The sequence below is a fragment of the Oryx dammah genome, unplaced genomic scaffold, assembly GCF_014754425.2.
Source record: "Oryx dammah isolate SB20612 unplaced genomic scaffold, SCBI_Odam_1.1 HiC_scaffold_15, whole genome shotgun sequence".
Lineage (NCBI taxonomy): Eukaryota > Metazoa > Chordata > Mammalia > Artiodactyla > Bovidae > Oryx > Oryx dammah.
In genome coordinates, this window is record NW_024070199.1 from 20,847,946 (window position 1) to 20,870,937 (window position 22,992).

Here is a 22,992-nt window from a genome sequence, read left to right on the forward strand (position 1 = left end):
CGTAGGAAGATTAGTGGAGAAAAAGAGGCTGAATAACTTGGATTACGTGGAATAGCATCCAGATGGGAATTCAGCCAGAAAAACGGGGAACAAGAAAGAAACGACATGGGGGTATCAGTCTTTCTGGAACTGATCCGATTTCTTTATTTTTGGGTTTGCTTATATACCTTTTGTTACATATAGGGATGAATACAGAGTCACGCGGGGGTCAGCAGTCCTGACCTTTATCAAAATCAGGTGCTTCACATAAAAAGGTCTTAGGGATTTTACATCATCTGGCCATGAGACCTGCTGACATTTTATGATCCTTTCTTTCTGATAACCAAAAAACTTATTTCTTCCAAGGGTGTTTTTTCTTAAACCAGGCACCACCCTCCAAATAAAGTTACATTCCTATAGGGTGAGGGTGTAGTGAGTTAACAATCAAGAAAGGAATTTATTTAACTCAAGGTTAACATGATTAATCTTAAAGGTTAATACTTATTTCTCCTATATGCTTAAAGGTTAATACTTATTTCTCCTAAATGCTGGTTATATTCATTATAAGGGCAGGGAGCATGGAGATTTAGCAGCAAACATCAGCCCAACAAATGAAAATCCTTTCACCAATGTTCCCCTTAAGATCTATTTAGTCTTAAGATAGTGATAAAGTTACATTTTTACACAGCAAGGACACAGTGATTTATAACAAAGTACAGTGATCTATTACAAAAGAGAAAATTCATTAACTCAAAAAGTCTAGTATTGCTAACCTTAAAAACTACTATATTTCTTTTTCTATATTCCAAATACATTGGTTAATATATTCCCAGGTTCCTAAGGATATGGAGGCCTGGCGGCAATCATTGACTCAACAAGAAGAAAAAGCCCTATGCTAATTAAGACTCTCAAAATACTCCAAAACTCTCTGTGGTTGAGAGGTAGTAAACAATCATGTGGCAGGAGTATGGATAATCCTGTCACACAAGCTAGTCTGTCAGTAGAGAGGTTTAACCTAAGACACCCTTGTCACACCCAGGGTCAATTATTGGCACAACAAATGAAAAACCCTTCACCAATATAATTCCTAACCAACCCACTATACTAATAATTTCCAACTCCCCAAAAGAATTTGCCTTTAGTAAGTCTAAAACATCTCATGCCTCTCAGGTTGGGAGGCTATAAACAATCACATGTGGCCGAAGGAACCTATACAGGCGGGCTAGATAACCTTCAGAGGAGTCCGTAAGCTGAAACACTCTTGTCACGCCCAAGAATTTTTATTGCCTTGGAGCTGCACGTTTACTCCTTCTCCGAGAGAAACGGTTATGGGGGAGAGCATAAAACAGACTCTGGTTTTGGGGTAGATGCTCGGGAACAGGGGGTTTCCTGAGGCTTGATCACGCCTTTGCATATGCCAACCCTTCTTCCTCATGACCTTTGCCATGGGCGGAGTTCCTCACGCTGGCCCCCGGCAATCTGGAGAGCCAGGCAATCTGTACACAATGGAGAAGCAGAATCCAACCTCCCACCTCAGTGATTCATTGATATTCTTCGCCCTCCATTTTTCCCTTTAAAAACTGCCAAGGATGAGCAGAATCTTTTGAGTTGACCTTTGTACATGAGTCTACCATCTTGCTAGATTGCCAGCTTTTCTGATTAATGCATTTGTCTTTTCTACTGACACTTGCTTCTTGAATTATTGGTATATGAGCGCCAAGCAGCTGAAGCTGGGTTTGGTTACAATACCACCTAGATGAGATATATTAAATAGTCAAATATACAGAAGCAGATAATAAAATGGTAGCTTCGAAAGACTGGGCAAGGAGAAAATGGGGAGTAGCTTTAAATAGGTTTAAAATTTCAGAAATGCATGATGATTAAGCTCTAGAGTTCAGTTTTACTACAGTGAGCCTATAGTTAATAATACTGTCTTGTACACTTAAAAATGTAAGGGAGTGAGTCTCACGTGAAGTGTTTTTAACACACACACAATGTCAAGACAAAGAAAAAGTAAGTTAATAAATAAGCTATATAATTTCACAGCATGAGCTTCATGAAGGACATAAACCAGGATCGTGTAATTATGGGGGTACGCTATGCTATGCTATGCTAAGTCGCTTCAGTCGTGTCTGACTCTGTGCGACCCCACAGACGGCAGCCCACTAGGCTCTTCTGTCTCTGGGATTCTCCAGGCAAAAATACTGGAGTGGGGTGCCATTGCCTTCTCCAATGCATTAAAGTGAAAAGTGAAAGTGAAGTCTCTCAGTCGTGCCCGACTCTTAACTGGCCAGGAAAAGTCTCTCTGAAGAGGTAACAATTTAGTTAAGACCTAAGAAATTGCTTTTGGAATATAATACTATAGCTTCAGTATTTTGCTAAATCAGGTTTCAGCTATATTTATCATGGTTTTCTAGAGCAAATGGGTAACTCAGAAGATATGCTAATTCAGAACTGTTTTTTAAAAATTGAAGTGAACTATACTTTATTCAAGAACATACTTCAAAATCCTTAACTCTAAATATAAAATATGTAACATATCCATCAACTAATCTAATCAAGGATATGTTAAAAATAACATAATTCTAGATGCATGTAATTGAAGTAATTAAAATGCAAAATAAAAATGAAGAAGTGATTCTGAAGTTATGTTAATCTTCACATATTTATACATTGGTTTCTGAAATCTACATATGTTGTTGCTTCCTCTTCTTCTATCAATATCTTTTTCAAAAGAAACTTTGGTAGTACTTTTCAAACAACTTGCAAAATGCTTTACCTAACCAGTGAACATTAAAATTATACTGGGAAAGAAGTAAAGAGAATGATTTTCTTTTTCAATGAAGACTTGATTTCTCTGCATTTGAAAAGATTTTGCAATTGTATTGTTGCAATTTAAGAAAGATGCAGTTGAGATTGGAAGAATGAGTAGAAGTTTAACAGATGACCAGAGGATAAATCTGATTTTATATATATATAAAAAAGAGAAAAAAGGTGGACTACATACTTGGACTTTTTAGCAAGATCAGGTGAAAATCCAAGGGATTGTTAGAGCTGACTGAAAGAAATGAATACTATTAACTATTCTATGTTAACTAGTAACTATTTCTATGTTACTTTCAAATTTATAGAATAATTTCATGACCTATATCAATCTATCCTTATAATAGTAGTAGATTAATATGCTTTGCCAGTTTCATAGGTAAGACAATTATATCTCAGGAGAAGTGAATTTAATTGGGAAAGACAATATGGTTAGAGATGGGGCATGGGTTTGAATGCAATATTTGTATTTTAATTTCAAAATTCCATCAGTTACATCATTAGCAATTAAAAAGGCATGGACACTTCTTAATCTAAGAGCTTGTTTCTGTAGTGTCTATTTTTGCTATTAAATTTTGTATAGGGAAATAAAAGCTATCTGAGTTTTTTATGATTAATTTAGTTTTACGACTATAAGTTAGTACACACCAGGGAATTCTCACAACTTTGCAAGATGCCCAAATAACTAACAAGACTGACATCTATCTTTTTCACTTATGTTCTATATTTATCGATGTTCATGCTTACATCTACTCTATAGGTTATTTTAAATCAAAATCACTTACTATAAAGTATCTTCAGTATTAAACAATTTTTAAAGGGACAAATTCTAAAAAGAGAAGCTACTTCAGATACATAGAGGATAATAGTTACAAACACTGGAAAAACCAAAAGGCCGCAGCAACAATTCAGGGACTGACAGTTGCAGGAGGCTGCTGCAACCACTAGGGACAGAGGTGCAAAGAGAGAGGATTATATTACCCTGTGCCAGAAGCGGAAGCTGAGGCTGCCGTGTGAGCTGGAGCCATGAAGGCTGGTCACCCAAGGAGCTGTCTGAAGTATGGAACCACAGAGGAGAAGCAGCCATTGCCCTAGACACTGGTAAAGAGTAAAGAGAAAAAGAGAGACATACTCTACCTTCTCCTTTCTGTCCATCCTCCAGTCTTTCCCTGGTATTCTCTAATTAGCCAAAGCTTCCCTGGTGGCTCAGATGGTAAAGCGTCTGCCTACAATGCAGGAGACCCGGGTTCAATCCCTGGGTTGGGAAGATATCTCGAAGAAGGAAATGGCAACCCACTCCAGTATTCTCGCCTGGAAAATCCCATGGATGGAGGAACCTGGTAGGCTACAGTCCATGGGGTCGCAATGAGTCGGACACGACTGAGCGACTTCACTTTCTTTCTTTCATTTAGCAAGAGAGACCGAGAAATATGATGTGCAGAACTGAGCTTTCTGCTTTTAAAAGAAGAAGGAGAAGGAGGATGAGGAGAAAATAAAGAAGGTGAGGAAGGCAACACCTAAATAAAGAGATAAACTGAGGCAAGCTTGAGTTTATTGAATCGAATTGAATTGACTCAGGAATAGCAGAAGAATTGCAATTCAGGAAATATGAGCCTATAGCAAGCTACAGGCCTGGAGAATTTCGGGTGGGCAAGGAATGCAAAGAAGGTAAAATATTAGGTTGATGCAAACATAATTGCAGTTTGGGACTGTGAATTTTAAATCATTATAACTAGGCTCAAACACTTCTTTATTAATCAAAATAAGAACTATTACAATCAACACTTTTTTGCCAAGGAGAAATGTTTGTATATTCCTGTAGCGTAAAAACCCACGCAATGGGATTCAATGAACTCTTACAAAGCATTTCTGTGTCATGCTGGTTGTGGGAGGATCTCTGCAAAAATTGCCGAGATGCTTGAAGAAGTGGTAGCTGTGTGGTAAGAGGTCAGGTGAATATGACAGACGAGGCAAAACTTTGCAGCCAAAACTGTTCTACTTTTGAAGCATTGGTTGTGTGAAGTGTGATCAGTCGTTGTCATGGAGAAGAATTGGGGCCTTCCTGTTGAGCATTGCTGGCTGCAGACGTGGCAGTTTTCAATGCGTCTCATCAATTTGCTGGTCATACTTCTCAGATGTAATATTCTCCCTGGGATTCAGAAAGCCGTAGTGGATCAGACTGGCAGCAGACCACCAAAAAGAGACCATGACATTTTTATGGTGCAAGTTTGGCTCTATTAAGTGCTTTGGAGCTTCTTTGTCCAGCTACTGAGCTGGTCCCACTGGTTGTGATATAAAATTCACACTTTGTTGTGCACCACAATTAAATGGTTCATTGTTGTTGCACAGGAAGAGCAGAAGACACTTCAAAATGAAGATTTTGTTTGTTTTTTTTTCACTCAGTTCATGAAGCACTCACTTATGGAGCTTTTTGCCTTTATAATTTGATTCAAATGCCAAGTGACTGTAGAATGGTTGACATTAAGTTCTGTTGTGAATTGTCTCCACGGCTTTATGATCCATTTTGAACTCAAATAAGAAAATCATTCGAAAGTGCTTCTTGTCTAATAAAATTTCCATAGTCTAAAATAAATATAAATACACAGCAAGCAATGTCATTAGCAAAAAAAAACATAAAATGAGAAATGTGCATAAATATGGTGTATAACATAACCACATTTTTTATTTAAGACTACATTCCAATATCAAACAGCAAAGTTCAAAAATGCAAAATCACAATTACTTATTCACCAACATAATTCTGACTTATTTGAAAAGACCTTGATGCCGGGAAAGATTGAAGGCAGGAAAAGGGGATGACAGAGGATAAGATAGTTGGATGCCATCACCGACTCAATGGACATGAGTTTGAGTAAACTCTGGGAATTGGTGATGAACAGGGAAGCTTGACATGCTGCAGTCCATGGGGTTTCAAAAAGTCAGACATGACTGAGCAACAGAACTGAACTAAATACATTCAGTGTTAAAGGAGTAAGTTCATTTGTTCAGGATAGGGAGAGACTCTTGGCAGATATTCCTGGGCAAGATGATAAATTTTGGTCTCCTCTGAATCAGCTATTTGAATGTCAGGTCCATGAATTAAGGCAAATTTGAAGTGATCAAACAGGAGATGGTAAGAGTGAACATTGACATTCTAGGAATCAGCGAACTAAAATGTATTGGAATGGGTGAATTTAACTCAGATGACCATTATATCTACTAATATGGGCAGGAATCCCTGAGAAGAAATGGAGTAGGCATCATCGTCAACAAAAGAGTCTGAAATGCAGAATGGTCTCTGTTCGTTTCCAAGGCAAACCATTCAATATCACGGTAATCCAAGCCTATGCCCCAAGCAGTAACGCTGAAGAAGCTGAAGTTGAATGGTTCTATGAAGACCTATAAGACCTTTTAGAACTAACACCCCCAAAAGATGTCCTTTTCATTATAGGGGCCTGGAATGTAAAAGTAGGAAGTCAAGAAACACCTAGAGTAACAGGCAAATTTGGCCTTGGAGTACAGAACAAAGCAGGGTTCAGTAGAGTTTTGCCAAGAGAACACACCGGTCATAGCAAACACCCTCTTCCAACAACACAGGAGAAGACTCTACATGTCGACATCACCAGACAGTCAACACCAAAATCAGATTGATTATGTTCTTTGCAGTCAAAGATGGAGAAGCTCTTTATAGTCAGCCAAAAGAAGACCGGGGGCTGACTGTGGCTCAGATCATGAAATCCTTATTGCCAAATTCAGACTTAAATTGAAGAAAGTAGGGAAAACCACTAGACCATTCAAGTATGACCTATATCAAATCCTTTATGATTTATACAGTGGAAGTGAGAAATAGATTTAAGGGACTAGATCTGATAGACATAGTGCCTGCTGAACTACGGACAGAGGTTCATGACATTGTACAGGAGACAGGGATCAAGACCATCCTCATGGAAAAGAAATGCAAGAAAGTAAAGTGGCTGTCTGCAGAGGCCTTACAAATAGCTGTGAAAGAAAGAAGCAAAAAGCAAAGGAGAAAAGGAAAGATATAAGCATCTGAATGCAGAGTTCCAAAAAATAGCAAGAAGAGATAAGAAAGCCTTCCTCAGCAATCAAAGTAAAGAAATAGAGGAAAACAACAGAATGGGAAAGACTAGAGATCTCTTCAAGAAAATTAGAGATACCAAGGGAACATTTCATGCAAAAATAGGCTCAATAAAGGACAGAAATGGTATGGACCTAACAGAAGCAGAAGATATTAAGAGGTGGCAAGAATACACAGAAGAACTGTACAAAACAGAGCTTCACAGCCAAGATAATCATGATGGGGTGATCACTCACCTAGAGCCAGACATCCTGGAATGTGAAGTCAAGTGGGCTTTAGAAAGCATCACTACAAACAAAGCTAGTGGAGGTGATGGCATTCCAGTAGAGCTATTTCAAATCCTGAAAGATGAAGCTTTGAAAGTGCTGCACTCAATATGCCAGCAAATTTGGAAAACCCAGCAGTGGCGACAGGACTGGAAAAAGTCAATTTTCATTCCAATCCCAAAGAAAGGCAATCCCAAAGAATCCTCAAACTACTGCACAACTGCACTCATCCCACATGCTAGTAAAGTAATGCTCAAAATTCTCCAAGCCGGGCTTCAGCAATATGTGAACCATGAAATTCTAGATGTTCAAGCTGGTTTTAGAAAAGGCAGAGGAACCAGAGATCAAACTGCCAACATCCACTGGATCACTGTAAAAGGAAGAGAGTTCCAGAGATATATCTATTTCTGCTTTATTGGCTATGCCAAAGCCTTTGACTGTGTGGATCACAATAAACTGTGGAAAATTCTGAAAGCGATGGGAATACCAGACCACCTGACCTGCCTCTTGAGAAATCTGTATGCAGGTCAGGAAGCAACACTTAGAACTGAACATGGAACAACAGACTGGTTCCAAATAAGAAAAGGAGTTAGTCAAGGCTGTATATTGTCACCCTGTTTATTTAACTTATATGCAGAGTACATCATGAGAAACAATGGACTGGAAGAAACAGAAGGTGGAATCAAGATTGCCGGGAGAAATATCAATAACCTCAGATATGCAGATGACACCACCCTTATGGCAGAAAGTGAAGAGGAGCTAAAAAGCCTCTTGATGAAAGTGAAAAAGGAGAGTGAAAAAGTTGGCTTAAAGCTCAACATTCAGAAAACTAAGATCATAGCATCTGGTACCATCACTTTATGGGAAATAGATGGGGAAACAGTGGAAACAGTGTCAGACTTTATTTTGGGGGGCTCCAAAATCACTGCAGATGTTGACTGCAGCCATGAAATTAAAAGACCTTTACTCCTTTGAAGGAAAGTTATGACCAACCTAGATAGCATATTAAAAAGCAGAGACATTACTATGCCAACAAAGTTCTGTCTAGTCAAGGCTATGGTTTTTCCAGTAGTCATGTATGGATGTGAGAGTTGGACCGTGAAGAAGGCTGAGTGCCGCAGAATTGATGCTTTTGAACTGTGGTGTTGGAGAAGACTCTTGTGAGTCCCTTGGACTGCAAGGAGATCCAACCAGTCCATCCTAAAGGAGATCAGTCCTGGGATTTCTTTGGAGGGAATGATGCTAAAGCTGAAACTCCAGTACTTTGGCCACCTCATGCAAAGTGTTGACTCATTGGAAAAGACCCTGATGCTGGGAGGGATTGGGGGCAGGAGGAAAAGAGGACAACAGAGGAAGAGATGGCTGGATGGCATCACTGACTTGATGGACATGAGTTTGTGTGAACTCCGGGAGCTGGTGATGGACAGGGAGACCTGTCGTGCTGTGATTCATGGGGTCACAAAGAGTCGGACGTAGCTGAGTGACTGAACTGTACTGAACTGAACTTAACTGAAGTTCCTAAGAAGGTCATTCTTCTGAGGGTGCATGCTGAGATTCCCCATTTCATATAATCTACTTTAAAAAGATGCATAATTGAGAGTTGTGAGTTAAGTTCTATTTGGGGCAAAATGAGGACTGCAGCCTGGGAGACAGCTTCTCAGATAGCTGTGAGAAACTGCTCCAAAGACAGGGGTGAGGGGGTGGGTGGGGGGAGGTCAGTATATATGTGATTTTTGTGAAAGTGGAATACATGCAATCAAGTACATATTTTTCCAGAAGGTTTCTCCTAGTCTTGTGAAGCTTACATGTTATGAGGAGCAGTCATCACCATGAAGGATTTTAGTGTGTTTCTGGATACAAGAATTGGGCTCATAAAATTGTTTTCTGAAAATATCTGAGTATCTGAAGACCTGTATGCCAGTTTTTCCCAGAGCACAGAGTACCTCATTTGTGCTTTCACCCTGAACTCCTTTCAGGGGTATTGAAGGTCAGCAGCTGCAGCAGCACATAATCGAATCCTTACAGAGGTAGATGGCAAGCACCCATGGCAAGTGCCAATCTGTAGCTGACAATATCATCTGGTATCTCACTTTAGATTGAAATCCTGACACCAGGAGAAGAGGACGAGAAAGAATAAGTAAAGGAGAACTGGAGGAGAAAGTTGGAGGATGGGGAAGGGGGAGGAAGAGACAACAGCAGAAGAAAGGAGCAGTGAGGAATGGATCTGAGGAAAAGATCAGACAAATATGGACTATTATGGCATCCAGAAATAAGCATTTCTGGAGTTAAAATCCTTTAATTGATATTCTTCTGGACTTCTAATTCCTTTTCTTTCTAGTCCCTTTCCCAGTTTTATTGAGAAATAATTGATATATATTACTGTATACATTTAAGGCACACACCATAATGGCTTGAATTTTTATATACATTGTAAAATGAATAGCACAGCAGGTTCAGCTGATATTCACCTTTTCATATTGATAAATAAATAGAAGAGAAAAACCATTCTTACAATGAGATTTCTTAGGATTGACCCTCAATAAGTTACACAGTAGTGTTTGATACAGTCATTATGCTGTACTTAATAACGAGTACTTGTTTATATTACAACCAGAAGTTTGTACATTTTGACCATCTTTCTCCATCTCTGGTAACCACAAGACAGACCTTTTTTTCTATGAATTTGGTTTTTGGGTTTGTTTTTCAATGTCACATATATGTGAGATCATACAGTATTTGCCTTCTTCTGTCAGACTAATTCATTTAGCATAATGCTTTCAGGTACATCTATGTTGCCACTAAGATTTTCTTATTTTTTGATGGTTGGATAATATTCCATTATAATATTCATAAGAATATGATTTATAATTAAAATGAAAGTGGAAGTTGCTCAGTTATGTTTGACTTTACAATCTTATGGACTCTAGCCTGCCAGACTCCTCTGTCCATGAAATTCTCCAGACCAGAATACTGGAGTGGGTAGCCTATCCCTTCTCTAGCGGATCTTCCCAGCCCAGGAATCTAGCCAGGGTCTCCTTCATTGCAGATGGATTCTTTACCAGCTGAGCTATCAGGGAAGACCATAATTAACATAAGAACTATATATTCCTTAAAGGCTGAAAGATTTTACCATTGAAATGTTGAGGAAGAGTTTTTTGACAAATTTCTAAATTATTTTTAAGAATTTGGCCCAATTTAATTTTCTAAATCTCATTGAGTAGGTTTCTATTTCCTAAAAATACATAGATTTGACTCACATGTAGATTCAACAGCTCATTCTTACTGATTTAGAAAAAAATTGTACATAAGATTTAATTTTGCAATAAAGTCTTTTGAAGCATTGCTATCTTCTTGAACAGTGTAGAGGAATAGAACATATTTGACATATAAAATTTCTTATCCAGCATATTAAAGAATCAATTTTAATTTCTTCCTTGAATACAGTCTCATATCTAGGGTTAACAAACCACACTGGTATTCTAATACATCACAGTTACTAAGGGTATGTTGTGCCTACAAAATTGAATTTTATCCTGTAGTGGCCTGGAACTTAATGGTCCCACACATATCTAGTCAGCAAAGTTGCTATCTTTTAAAATTAGTAGTTCAATATCTACCTAGAGCCACTAAAGAATAAAGCTTATGCTCAGAACCCTGGGCCTTTTACTTTTCCTGAGACCCAATATTTGCAGCCCTGCTTCTATGGAAACAGTGTATATCTCATCTTTTACAAAGTAGGGTGTCTTAAACCACAATCTCTTTTAAAAAAGAACACAGGGGTTAAGATTTAAAGTCTTTTTACCATGCTTAAATATTAAAAGCTAACTAACTGCATATATATACATATATATATATATAACTGCATATATAAATATATATATATATATATGTAACTGCATTGGAAATATAGGCTGCAAACTACCAAGGGGGGATCTGTGCAAATAAGCACCAATAAAGCTTAAATTTTTCATTAAGATTTAAATTTGTATTAGTTTGTTCTTTGAAATTTCACAGTATATTTCTTAAAGTGTCTGGCTAATGCCCCAGTTGGTAGTTTCTTTGACTTTCCACTTCAAAACTACAAGCCTCTTTACCATTAACAGCACCCCACGAGAGCAGTTGTTGTTTGTCACTCAGTCGTGTCCAACTCTTTGCAACCCCATGGATTGCAGCTCTCCAGGCTTCCCTGTCCTTCAGAATCTCCCAGAATTTGCTCCAACTCATGTTCATTGAGTCGGTGATTCTAACCAACCGTCTCATTCTCTGTCATTCCCTTCTCCTCCTGCCTTCAACCTTTCCCAGAATGAAGGTCTTTTCCAATGAGTTGACCAAAATACTTGAGCTTCAGCTTCAGCATCAGTCCTTCCAATGAATATTCAGGGTTGATTTCCGTTAGGATGACTGGTTTGATCTCTTTGCTGTCCAAGGGACTCTCAGGAGTCTTCAGCACCACAGTTCGAAAGCATCAGTTCTTCAGCACTCAGCTTTTTATATTGTCCAGCTCTCACATCCATACATGACTACTGGAAAAACCATAGCTTTGACTATATGGACTTCTGTCAGCAAAGTATGTCTCTGCTTTTTAATACGCTGTCTGGTTTTGTCATTGTTTTTCTTTCAAGGAGCAAGCATCTTTTAATTTCATGGCTGCAGTCACCATCTGCAGTGATTTTAGAGCCCAAGAAAATAAAGCATAACAGCATAGAGACCTTTAAGATGAAAGGTCTACAGAAAAGCTCCTAAAGGAAATCGACCCTGAATATTTACTGGAATGGCTGATGCTGAAGCTCAAGCTCCAATAATTTGGCCACCTGATGCAAAGAGCCAACTCACTGGAAAAGATCCTGATGCTGGGAAACTTTGAGGGCAGGATGAGAAGGGGACGACAGAGGATGAGGTGGTTGCATGGCATTATTTACTCAATGGATATGAGTTTGAGCAAACTCAGGGAGATAGGGAAGGACAGGGAAGCTTGGCATGTTGCAATTCATGGAGTCAAAAAGAGTCAGATACAGTTTAGTCATTGAATAATAACAAAAACAGAAAAGCAACCAAATCAAACGATCATTTTTGGAAACATTTCTAAAGGAAACCTAGAGGATAGAGCAGGGCTCTGTACATCCAATTTCTCCTCCCAAATTTATAAATTGGGCAAGTTTCTTTTGCAGGACTGCCTGGGTAACAAAGGGATAGTACGTAGGATAGTGAGAAGCAAGAAGTATTATATTAATGAATATTATTTATGCAAGGAAACATGAGGAATAGGAAAGAAACATCTCTCCCTAACAAACTAGAGCAATAACATCATTGTTTAAAGGAGTTTTACTATATATATAGGATGAAATATCAAAATTGCATTAAAATAAAATTTAGTCACACTGACAGGAGATAAACAAATGTTCAACAGATCAAGTTAAAAAGGCAGGGTATACTTCATCACTCTCTAATGCATTTCATTTTGTTTCTTTATAGTCTTTGTCACTAACTGTTTTGCTTAAGTGTCATTCAAGAAGGATCCATGAGGATATATTTTGGAGTATCTTGTTCACCTGAGACTGTCTAACTGTTGTGCAAACATAGTCATTAAACAAGAGTAAAAATTGAAGAGACAAAAATAGCCAAGAACTACATTTAAGAACAATGTTAAAATTGTAAAGCAAAAAAAAAATAAATAAATAAAACACAAATGTTCAGATCAAAGGGACCAGTGAAGGCTGAACTGATGGATAAAAGACATTCACAAACAGTCACATGATACTTAGAATATCAAAGACAAATGATCCTAAAAGCTTTTACCAAAACCAAAACAGATTACCTCAGAGGAATAAGGACTGGTTTGACCAAATTTCTAATCAACACCACCACCTACTAGACAACAAAGGAGGAACAGCTTTTACATTTTGATGAATGATGACCTGAACCAAGTCTTCACAAGGTGCCAAACCCTGTTATAAAAGCTCTAAGTATACAACTTATTTAATCCTGTGTGTTAGATGCCATTAAAGCTCCATCTCTCAGATGAGGAATTGGAAGCACAGAGAAGAAAGGTAACTTTATCAAAGTTGCAGAGTGTTGGTTCTGGTGTTTGACCACGAGACTTCTGGTTCACAGTTCTGGTCTCTAATCTATTTTCCACCGAGCTGTTGCTGTTCAGTTACTAAAGCCATGCCCGATTCTTTGTGGACCCCAGGACTGCAACTCTGCAGGTTCTCCTGCCCTTCCTCCTCCCAGGGTTTTCTCATACCCATGTCCATTGAGTCACTGCACTGTGTATCGAGTATGAGAACAAAAGAGACATCCTCATTATTAAAGAACTCAGACTTTACTTCTTACATACTCATCTTTTGGAAAAATTGAATAGTCGGATCAATTAACCAATCAGCCAAACAGAAACAATAAAAACTCTAAAAATAAAGATGTAAGTTCTTGGAAACAATATGTTCAATTTAAAAGAGTATGAGGAAAAGTTCCATAATTTAACTGTGGAAACTGGCTTAGAGATCAAATGGGCTAGATTAGAGCTTGGGAACAGGACTTCAGGAAGGACAATTCAGAAATAAAGCAGATGTAATCAAATGTGTGATACATATAAGAGAAAAAGTAATCTTATATCTATGATAAAGGCATTTACTATATAAAAAGATGAAAGAAAAGAAAGGCAAAAACAAATGCCAGGAGAAATAAAACAAAGATAACCTAACAAAATCAAGATACAAATATCAAGCTAAATTATTCTATAATTTAGAGTAATTGATAAAAAGACAAATTCTTCACTCTTGTAATGTCATTCTTTAAATGATACCAACTAGAAACATTAGCATTTCTTTCTATAGGTCCAATTATAACTCTTTGTTCTGTAATGAACCATAGTTTTTAAATTATAGTAGCAGCAGCAGCAGCAGCATAAATACTATTGTTTTAATAATTTGTAATGAGTAGAAATGCAAATTGAATATTTCAAAGACCTAAAAAATAACAACACTTGAATAAAAGTTTAGGTGATTTGAAAACAAATTGACTAAATGAACAATGTAACTACTACAAATATTACACACAGTTTTTTTTTTACAAATACTACAGTATATGTACTGTACTGTATTTGTACAAATACTACAGTATTTGTTAAAAAAAAAACTGTGTGTAATATTTGTAGTAGTTAAATTGTTGATTTAGTCAATTTGCTTTGAAATCACTAAACTTTTATTCAAGTGTTATTTTTTAGGTCTTTGAAATATTCAATTTGCATTTCTACTCATTACAAATTATTAAAATATGAGTAGCCTATTTAGGTATTCCTATAAATGGAGAACAGGGATTTAAACTTAAATATCTTTAAGAACTCTATTTTAACATTATATTACTAAAAATTCACACTTCAGACAAGTAGCATCTATAGATTTGACAAGCATTGAGTGCAGAAGTTGACAAATGGATGTAATTCTGGAAAGCAAAGTAATGTGTTACCTGTTATACTGAACTAAAATTAAGCAAAATATCAAGCAACCCTACTGGTTGCTGAATAGCAAAAGAATGTGAATTGGTTATTTCAATGATGCATGGATTCAACTAAGTATAAGAAGTAAGAATATTGGCCATTTTTAAGTGATAGAGATGATTTAGCAAATGCTTGCAAATTGCTACTAGAATTCGCAGTAGAACATTGAATAGCTCCACTTCAGTGACAAATGTGAAATTAATTTAGCCTTGCAAAGAACTGTATAAAACTGTTAAACCATCAAATTTCTTTCCACCATATATTTGGACTGAATAGACTCATAACTAATTATATCACTGCTTTCTCCTCTTGCTTGTTACATTATCAATAATAATATATACTTATAACAAATAAACACCTCTTAGATCACAGCCTTGTTGTGGTGAAAGGGCTTGCATCACTTGATGAAGCTATTGGCCATGAGGAAGACCCTGATTCTCAGAAAGATTGAAGGCAAAAGGAGATGAGAGCCGCAGAGAATAAGATGATTAGATAGTATCACCATATCAATGGACACGAATTTGAGCAAACTTTGGGAGACAGGGAAGGATAGAGAAGCCTGGCATCCTGTGGTCCATGGGGTTGCAAACAGTCAGACACTACTAACAACTGAAAAACAACAAATAACAAACACATGGGAAATTCATGAAGAAACAAAGGAAAGATACATAACTTTTTTAAACTTTCACTTTGCACTTGTTTTCTCATCTGTATAATATAATGAAGGATGGGTAACACTAATGTTACCCCTTTTACAGGACTATTTTGTAGATTGAATTAATTTGTATATACCAGTCATTTAGAAAAGAGGCTCTCACACAGAGCAAGCACTGTGTAATTGTTAGCATTGAACAATTCATCAAAATCTCGTCTTTTAAACTTTTGAATCATAACAGCCTCTGGACTATTATTTCCAGTAGAAGTTCATAAATAAGTACCAAGATAAAGTATTCAAAGTGTACTGATCTTAAGACATAACCTTGGAGATTATTTTTGTCTTGGCTAAATTTCTAATGCAAGTTTATTATCAAATGATTTCTTCTTTTCCCTACTTGTATTCTACTCCATCACCTTCATCCCATCAATATAAACAAACAAAATTTTGTTATTGAAGACTTTGTTGGTGTAGGACATGGTTAATGGTGTTTTAAGAGTATTTAGTCCTTTTGATTTTTTCTTCTCTTTCTTAGCATAGTTCTTTTACTCAGCAAGTCTAATAATTTTTTTTTTAATTTTTTTAAAGTAATCAACCTAACATATTTTCCCTGGGGCAGGACTCATTCAAAAGTAATTTGGTTTCTAAAATAATATTATTTGATCTTGCTTCTTACTAAACACAGTATAGTCAGTACAGTCAAGATAAATGTATTAAGTTGTGCAATATATTTCATGGAGATTTCTCTCAATCTTAATTCATAGCTTTATTGTCTGTTCATTTTTGTTAATAATTAAAAATGCCATGTCCTATATTGTAGATTGCAGTTTCAAAACCTTAATAGATAAATTATAATGTTTACGCATAGGTTATTCTCAATAGGTAACTTCTGGATGCATTCACACAGTCCTTTATGTTTTTATATTATCAAGAGTATCTAGAGTGCTTAGGTGAAATGAGAAGATAATGTTTCAATGGATTTTCACATTTTTCCAATCCACCCTAACACATTCATTTTTAATGCCTAATCCTAGTAACATCTCAATTTCTCAAGTTGTTTCAAAATAGCTATGTGTTATTGACATTATTTTCTAAGTGAGAAAGAAAATTAATTGGAGATTTTCAACTTTGCTATATACCGTCAAGCTATTCCCAAAGGAGGAGTCTTGATTGAAAGCTCAGTTGCTAATGAAGTTAAAAAATCTCCCTTTTGAAAAAAATTTAATCTTATTTCATTACTTATTTTAAAATAAACCATAAATGATTTATTCTTTTTCATATGTTTTTAAATTATTTATTTCTACATTGTAAACATAATCTCTATTTTACCTGTATTAATTTTGCATTTGAAAACAAATAATTCATTTAACTGTAATAGGAATTCATTATTTACAAAGCTTGAATTATTGTAATCCCTAATAGAGATAAGGCCCTTTTCCCACAATGCCTGTAGTTCTTTGCACAAAGATTTATTTTTTCAAAAAACTATGGAATCCCTAGGTATTTTATACCAGAAATATAAGCAAAAGGCTTAAAAGAGAATGTAGAGATAAGTCATGATAAAATGTTTATGCTTATAATATATCATAGAGCTTTATCTTCAAAAGAAAAAATGTATAGGAAAAGACACTACATTTACAGCTGCCACTCATTTTGGACTAAAATCCTGCTGATATGAAGGTGAACACAAATCAGACAACAAATGGTATATATGTGATGTTTCAATAGAATCAAAGTGCTAAAAGAGCGCTTAAAATATGTCATCTGTGACCACGTCCATGCATATTGAAATAAAAACATATTCAAGGCCAAAATTTATATTTATTTTTATATATAACTTTTCATATGAAATGTTCTCAATTTGAGTTTTTTAACAACAGAGTCTGTGCCACATTCATCTTTGTTCCCTAAGTATGTCTTATGGGGAGAATAAATCATAGCACATCACAGTAGTCACTGTCTTTCATGGTTAGAAGCAGAGTTAGGGATAAAAGGTTCATGATCTCTAGTCTCTGCTGTTGTCATTTAAAAAAAAAACATTTTTTTCATCTTCTTCTCTTCTTTAGCATAGATTATCTCAGGTCCCTTGTAACTTACTTCTCTACTATCTGATTGACTTTGAACCTTGGGAATGTTTGTGCCACTGACAAGTTCAAGGAGCATGCCATTGAATAAAATATTCAAGAAAGATATGATTTTGAATTACCCTGTCTTTTTTTTTTTAATCCATTCATGTTAATATTCTCATTTGGGATGTTGAGACTGTTTACTCTCAGCTTCTTTTGATCCCTAGATAATCTCTGCAAATACATGTGAACCTAATACATATTCAGCAAATAACTGAATCTCCAAACACTTCAGTTTGATAATCTCATAAAACTTTCTTTATCTGGTAAAATTTCCCTCCTTTAAAGTAGAGAAACAAACAAAAAAAATAATAAAGTAGAGAAACAGGTCACATTAGCAAGATAGTGTACCCACTTGTTCCCAGAGCATCAGTTGCCCGCATGTTATTCTGCCAGGGTGACGCTTGCATTTTCCTTCTATGACATAGGATGGCTTCTGTTGGGAACAATATAGATCTGCAACTGTGATGGAATCAAGGAAGCCTTTCACGTGAGTGACAACACAAGACAGCCAAGTACAGAGCAAGGCAGCCAAATCAGTTACAGAGCTGGAGTGGCTCACTTGGGGCAGTACAAACCTGAAACAGAAGCAAGCAAAAACTAAGAAGTGGAATAAAGGTGTAGGATCTAGAAGAGAGAAGATTCTCCTCTTTCCTTCTATCACCTGCCCATTTTAAGTTTTCTTCTCACAACGTTGCTTACTTCAGACCTGAGACTCGCAAAACTTTCTAGACAATTATGTGACCATAAGGTCAAAGTACTCAGCACAGCATTTTATGACCTTGATATTCTGGCCCTAGCCTGTCTTCCTGCTAGAACATCAAGCACTCAGCAACACCTTGAGTATTATTACTAGATAGCATAAGCTGTTATTTCCCATGTTAACATCAATGCTTTGTTTAGTCATATGGAAAAATCATTCTATTGTGATCTGTGCCTATTCAATGCCCTTTTGAAATACTTCTTGATCATCAATAGTTGCCTAACTCAGATTGCTAAAACCAAGCAGTAACTTCAGTATAAAAATGTAAATATGTAAATAAGCTTTTAATTTTTAATGCAAAAACAACAAATTTTAAATTTAGAAGCTATGGAAATTTCAAAAATAATTTCTTTAGGATACCAAGAGAATAGGATATTTAGAAAACATTACAATTAATTCTATAAATATTTACTCAATCATGCCCGACTCTTTGTGACCCCGTGGACTGTAGTTTACAAGGCTCGTCCGTCCATGGAATTTTCCAGGCAAGAGTACTGGAGTGGGTTGCCATTGCCTTCTCCAGGGGATCTTCCTGACCCAGGGATCGAACCCAGGTCTCCCACATTGAGGGCAGACGCTTTACTGTCTGAGCCACCAGGGAAGCCCTACTAAACTCTTACTATGTATTAAAGACTAAAGTGTCAGTTGCTCAGTCATGTCTGACTCTGTGCGACCCTGTGGACTGTAGCCCACCAGGCTCCTCTGTCCATGGGGATTCTCCAAGCAAGAATACTGGAGTAGGTTGCCATTTCCTTCTCCATCAGATTTTCCTAACCCAGGGATGGAACATGCATCTCTTAAGTCTCCTGCATTGGCAGGTGGGTTCTTTACCACTAGCACCACCTGGGTAGTCTCATTGCATATTAAAGACTATGACAAATCAACTAATCCTCATGATCAGTGAATTAGATGACAGGGTAGTGAAAATCATACAAGTGGAATAGAAAAAAAAATGTAAATGAAGACAGTTTAAGATACCTATGAAATAATATCCAGTGTACTAACATTTACATTGTGTGGGTCCCAGAAGAAGAAATGGAGAGAAAGGTGCAGAGAAGAAATCTGAATACAAAATAGCCGAGAACCTCCCAACCTAAGAAAGGACATAGACATCCAAGTCCAGAATTGCAGAGATTCTCAAATAAGATCATCCCAAAGAGGACCACACAGAGAAACATAATTAGAATGGTGAAAATTAAAGATAAAGAGAAACTATTAAAAGCAGCAAGGAAGAAGCAACAAATTACATGCAGAGGAACTCCCATATGACTTTTCAGTAGAAACTGTGCAGGCCAGAAGGTCAAATATATTTAAAGTGGTGAAAAGGTAAAACCTACAACCAAGAATACTTACTCTATATAGCAAGCCTTTCATTCACATTTGTAGGAGTTTTATAGACAAGCAAAATTAAGAGTTCAGCATCACCAAACTAGCTTTATAAGAAATGTTAAAAGGACTTCTCTAAATAGAAAAAATATCAAAACTGGAAATATGAAAATTATAAAAGCAAACATTTATGAAGCTATTAGGAAGGTTAAAAGAAAAAAGCTGAATTGCCGTTAAAACTAGGGGAGCCACCATATTTAGCTAGTGCCTGTTCGGTCAAATGTGGAAAAAAAAGTCACAATTTAAAAAAATCTATTCTCATGAAAACCTTTGAAATGAGCTATAAATCATTTTTCTTATGTAGGAGAAATTTGAAAGAGAAAATGCTAAGTGCTAATCCATAATAGTTTAGTAATGGAACTGGAATTCAAACCGGCATTATTGTTCCATTGCATTCCCTCTAAAATTCATACGCTAAAGTCTTGACCCCAGCATCACAGGATGGAACTTAATTCGGAAATTGGGTCCTTGCAGATGTAATTAGTTAAGCTGATGTTATACTGGAGCAAAGTGAGTCCCTAATTTAACATGGCCTATATCGGTATAAAAAGAAGAGATTTGAACACGGAACAGAGACCAAAGAAACACGCATGTAGAAGAGATGATGTGAAGAGGCACAGAATGCCATGGAAACAGCAAGGCAGACCCGGGGCTAACATGCCTGCATGCCAAGATGCCAGTGTATTCTAGCAAACCATGAGAAGCCAGGAGAGATCTGCAGATCAGGTTGCCCCTATGAATTTTAGAGACTAATTCTGCCAGCTGGGCCCCCTAGCTGGTGCTAGTGGTAAAGAACCCCCCTGCCAATGCAGGAGACAAGGAGACACAGGTTTGATCCCTGGGTCAGGAAGGTGCCCTAGAGGATGACATGGCAACCTACTCCAGTACTCTGGTTTGGGGAATCCCATGGACAGAGGAGCCCAGTGAGCTACAATCTATAGGGTTGCAAAAGAGTCATACACAACTGAAGTGATTTAGCACTCATGCACTCAACTCTTCCAACATCTTGATCTGGGTCTTCTAACCACCAGAACTGTGAGAAAATATATTTCTGTTGTTTAAGCCACCTAATCTATGATATTCTGTCACAACAGCCCTAGCAAACGATCACACCCATGTCTCTAAAATGTATAGTTTCCACATGTCTAATTATTTTCCCTCAAGCCACTTCCCTTTTAAGCTTCATTTATATCACAAATATTTTATAGAATAGAATTCAACAGACAGTGTGACGGTATCCTAAACATATCTAGTTTCACAGAAAATGAGCCAATAAATACTTATTATTGAAAGAATTCTAGAAAAGAGACTTTTTTAGCAGAGGTACCTAAAAAATCCTCGTCCTTACTACTAACAAAGCGTATGAGCTCATCTTTTCTGCACGCTTGGTCATTACTGTCTTTTAAAAGTTGTCCTTTGTATAAAGGGTCTAGAAACCCTGGAGCTAGATTCTCCAGAATTCATTGATGCATGATTCCAGTACCGATAACAGGGACTCTCAGATCTGGAAAGTTAAAAGGAAAGCAGGAACTTCCCTGCCATAGAAATCACAGACCACCCTAGATTTTATCAGACCTGGTATGTTGCATTAACTTCTGGGCCCTGCCCCATGAACCTCACCTTTTTCAGATCGGTATGTCTGTCCAATACTTTGGCCACCTGATGAGAAGAGCTGATTCATTTCAAAAGACCCTGATGCTGGGAAAGATTGAGGGCAGGAGGAGAAGGGGACTCCAGAGGATGAGATGTTTGGATGGCAACACCAACTCAATGGACATGGTTTTGGGTGCACTCTGGGAGTTGGTGATGGACAAGGAGGCCTGGCGTGCTGCAGTTCATGGAGTCGCAGAGAGTCAGACATGACTGAGCGACTGAACTGAGCTGATGTCTGTCTGCAATACATGACCTGTTTAGGAAGGAGCAACATTTACATCCTATTACTGAGACTAACATTTACTGGTGCTCATTCTGAATGTTCAAGTAGACTTCCCAAAGAAGAAAAATGAAAGTGTTAGTTGCTCATTCATGTCTGACTCCTTGCGACCCCGTAGACTATAGCCCACCAGGCTCTTCTGTCCATGGAATTCTCCAGTCAAGAATGCTGGAGTGGGTAGCCATTCGCTTTTCCAAAGGAGTTCCTGTGATAAATCTACTAAACATTCTAGAGTGGTTTCCATTTTCCTGACTGAATTCTGTCTGTTAAGGTGACAAGAGATGTGCAGAATAATTTTTTTTTTTTTCCTGGTGAGCTTCCACTTTGAGAATCTTATCACTGTGAATGCAGAAATAAGATGTAATTTCAAGAGATAGAAATACATATTTTTCTTATACTCAGCAGGCATTTTAACTGAGAAAGACTACACTTTGGCATCTAGAAGTGAGTCTCAAACTCACTTCCTACCTGAGGTATTAAAAAACAGAAAGAAAAAACTCCATCCACAGTGACTTTATGGAAGTATGGGTGTCCAGACAATCCATTCTAGCCTCTGTATCAGTTTCTTACATGTAATGCCTGGCTCTTTCCTCTTATGGTAGCAAATATAGGTTGTTTGAATTCACATGACCTTTCTTTAAACTGCCTCATAAATGTATACACTTGTGATTTTTAATTACATTCTCATCTTTTTTCTTTCCCAATCCCAAATTATCTGTTGTCAATTAACTCTAGACATTTTTCCAATCAATATGATAAAGCATATGTTCCAAGGGGAGGATAAATATTCATTAAACACCAAGCTTAAAAAAAAATCTAAACTTAGTTACTGCCATATTAAAGTAACTTAAATGATTTTTGAGTTTGCCTCTGAGAAAGATACATGTAGTAAAATCAATACATGAATAAAAGAAAAAAGGACCTATTTCATCACTAATATTCAAATGGGGCTGCTTTATTTACAAGGGTGTGATCTATGCAGACCTTTGAAATGAATCATTTCTTCATTATGGATGTTCTAAAATAAAATAGATCATTAATGGTCCTAATAGACAATTTACAGACTTCAAGTATTATTTTAAAAGAATAGTGTTTGACATAGCAGTTGTTGTTGCTGTTTTTGAAAGTCATTAGTGTTATTTCCTTGCAGTTACCAATTACTATGGTTTACTTTTAATCTCAAAAAGAGTTTTTATATTATAATATACTTCATTTTGTGATTTATTGAAATCTAATTCATTATATCATTTTCTCTCTTTGAAATAATTCATTTAAATGTCTGATTTATTCTCATTTCCCTTCACCTTCTTGAAAAAAAGTCTGGAATTCAAAAAATGAAATATAATAACATCTATAACTTAAAAAATAAAACCATTGTGTTTAGAAGGATTGTGAAAGATTTTTCTCTGTATTCAGATAAACTCAGACAGGTAATGAAACTGATTTAAGGACATGGCAACCCACTCC

At 36.7% G+C, this 22,992-nt stretch overlaps 1 non-coding gene across 1 annotated transcript; it reads left to right on the top strand.

The window, feature by feature from the left end:
• Positions 1-3,997: 3,997 nt before the first annotated feature.
• TRNAC-ACA lies at positions 3,998-4,069 on the top strand. The gene has a single exon. It is a non-coding gene; the product is annotated as a tRNA-Cys (tRNA).
• The last annotated feature ends 18,923 nt before the right edge of the window (positions 4,070-22,992 follow it).